Source organism: Egretta garzetta, unplaced genomic scaffold (assembly GCF_000687185.1).
Source record: "Egretta garzetta isolate BGI_Z169 unplaced genomic scaffold, ASM68718v1 scaffold94, whole genome shotgun sequence".
Lineage (NCBI taxonomy): Eukaryota > Metazoa > Chordata > Aves > Pelecaniformes > Ardeidae > Egretta > Egretta garzetta.
The window spans coordinates 7,475,267-7,478,511 of NW_009259683.1; positions in this window are offsets into that span (position 1 = coordinate 7,475,267).

Here is a 3,245-nt window from a genome sequence, read left to right on the forward strand (position 1 = left end):
GTGGGAAGGCTTCGGAAGGAGCGTAGAGCCGTGCTGTGAAACGCGCTCGTTCTACCCGTCTCTTCTCTGTGGGTTTGTTTTCTGTTTGTCGGGGGTTTTGTGGTTTGTTTGTTTGTTTATTTTTTTTTTTTCCCCTGCCTCGTTGACTTCGGCGTCCGCGGGGAGGGCTGAGGGAGGTGGCAGCAACAGTTGCAATTGCCGAGACTTTGCGGTTGAGGTTCGTAAGTAGGAAGCGCCGCAGACTGCAGGGGGTTGTGCCTGTGTAGGCTTCGTGATTTAACTTCACGCACGTTGAAATTGAAGGAACTTTCCATGTGGTTTGTGTTTTAAAGGTAATGGCAAAAGCAGAGGTAATGCCCGTGGATTTGCCCTGTTCCCTGTAATCCCGAAAGCCATCACGTTCATTTCCTGTCCAATTGACTTCTAACTGTATCCTGAACAAACTCCTGAAGTCTTAAGTTCACAAGGAAAAGATTTGTATACTCGAGGATAATTAAGTCTTGTCAGCATCGCTCTTTCATGATTTTTAATATACGCTGCTAGCGCCTGCAAAGTTGACTATAGTAGAACAAAGCATACAAGTTTCTATTAAGTGATCACTGTTAGGTTTGTTAGCTGCACGTTCAGCTTTGGTGATTAGTTTGGGTTTTTTTTAAAGGCAACTTGAACAAATGACACTGCAAAGAAGCAAAAAGCAGTTTTATGTAGCAAAGTGTAGAGTGATATTGGTGATTGCTTTTCATTGCATCTAAAAGGCTTTTCTGCAGTTTTTCCCTCCAATAATGCAGCTAGATGCCACAGTGCCTTTTAAGAAGCTTGTGCTTTCCAATGAATGCCTTTCTCTAAGTCAGTGCCTTGCTTTTGTTGTCCTCTCCAGCTTCCAACAAGCTCTTTTATGTTGTGAAAAGTAAGTAGTGTTGTAAAGCTTGGTCAAATTAACTTCCAATCTATTTTACTTTCATCAGTGAAATACTTTTGGTAAGAGGAATGTACTTTGAAGTTGAGTTTTAGATCCCTCTGGCACTGTTCTTGGGTGTATTTTTACCTCCAGAGTAAGAAGACAATATGAAAATACTACTTTTGAAATGCAAAACTCGGCTGCTTCTCTTCTGTGATAATCTCTTTAGGAGACAAGGTGCTTTTAGCAGGCCTTTTATCAGAGGGGTGACAATTTTGAGAAAGTTCCGTATTGCTTCGGATGATTTCTTAACTGTAGCAGTTCACTTCCTTTCAGTGCTGAGCTGTTTCAAAGGTACAAGTTAAACTTACTCAGAATGCTTCTTACAAGGAAAAAGGCTTTCACTGGCAGAATCGTGTTGAACTTCTGCCATAGCCTCCTGAATGGGAGGGTTTTCTTTCACTTGAGAGAGTCCATGGTAGGCATGTTCACAGGCATAGCTGGGTAGTTAAGTCACTTGGATTGTGATTTTGTAAGGACTTGTATCACAAACAAGCATGTGCGTGAGATATCGCAAGGGTAGGCGCTACAAATGGTATGTGTCATCTGTATTTTACTTAGCACAATGGGGCTGTCTCTAAGCTGGGCAAGAGCCCGTTTACTGATGCATATGTTATGACTGTATCAAACCTAATAGTAAGTCGCTGAGTTAAAGTCTAATTCTTAGCACATGTTAGTGTAAAACCCCAATATCTTGAACCTTCTCTGTATGTTCGATGTCGGGAAATATGTTTTAATTAAATCCCACCTTATGGTAAATACTAGATTATCTCTTAACCTGTCACTGACTTTACCATGTGCATTGTGAAAATTGCCTTGTTTGTTCTGGAGACTTACTAGTTATCATGTGTTGGCTAACGCCTGGCTATTTTAATTAGAAAATAAATGTACATTTTATGGCCTGACATGATACTGTTTTGTTTCGGGTTGTGCGGAAGATGCATAGTTTGAGAAATCTGCATGGTTTGTAAAAGAAAACTTGCAGTTCCCAGGCTTTCCTTTGGGGCTGAGAGCTTGTACTCTTTATATTTGAGGCTTTCAAATGAAACTTTCCTGAGGCTTAAATGTTTATGTTGATGAGAATATTAAAATGCAGTAGCACTTGTACTCTTTAACAAAGATCACCTCGGCACTCTGCAAACATACAAAGCCTGTACTGGGAATGGCTTAGACTTAAATCCGTTAGGTGGGTCACCAGGTCAGGTTTCATTCCCGAGCCTTCACTTAGGCAAATATTCTCTCTGCGTAGCCTGGCATGCTTCCTCTCTCGCAAATGCAAGATTGGGTATAAAGCTTATACTTAAGTCTGGCCATAGGATTTGTGTGGGTAGTTTTGTTAGCATAAATGGAGATTACACGTATGAATCACTGCACTTGTGTGTTACTTACAGTGTTACCCGTTACCAAGCAGTCAGTCTTCCAGGAACAATGCGCATGAAGTTTAAGCAGGAGATCCTCTCACGCTGTATAGGAAATGAGAAGACTGATGATTCAAGCTTCACTGTATGTATGTTCTGTCGTCTTTGAAGTTGGGAGAGCTAGAGTCCCAATCTCTTACACTTCAGAAAAACTGAAGACTGCAAATTTGTATTTATCTTCTGAGGTGTAATAGCTTGATGACTGGAGTGACTCTGTGTAATCTCTAAGTCTTCTTCCATGGTATTATGAAAATACAGTGTGCTTAAAACCTGTGGTTTATATGCAGCATTTTTCAGTGTGTTGGTTTGTACTTGGTAGGATGTACTTGAAAGTATTTGTTGTTTTACTGGAATCTGATAGCTTTCCTGCTCAACAAAATTACAGTTTTTGATTTGCTAATGCTGTTCTGTGTAATTATGCAAGCATAAAAACCCCTCAGCCTAATTAGAATTGTAGGCATGATATCTTCTCTTTAAATCCATGTTTTCTTTCTTTTCCAGAAAAAGTGTCCCTTTTGGCAGTTCGCTGTCCTCAGTTGCCAGAATTGAAATGGTCGCGTATTCAGTGCACATTTAGGAGTGGAGAATATGTTAGGATTAAAGCATTTTTTTATTAGCATCAGTTAATTAGGAACTTAAATGGGATTAATTTATTTGAAATGCTTCTTGAGATAATCTTGGGAGGTAATAACAAGGTGGTGTCAGGATAAGGACTGAAATCTGTGCTGGATCAGTGTTGCTGAAGAACAGGAGTACTAAAGTATGAAAATGTTTTGAATGTGTAGCAACTGCATATTGCTGCAAAGCCGTGTTTAACGCTTCTAGGCTCCGCATGCCATTAAAATGTTTTATCAGTTCCTGCATTGACC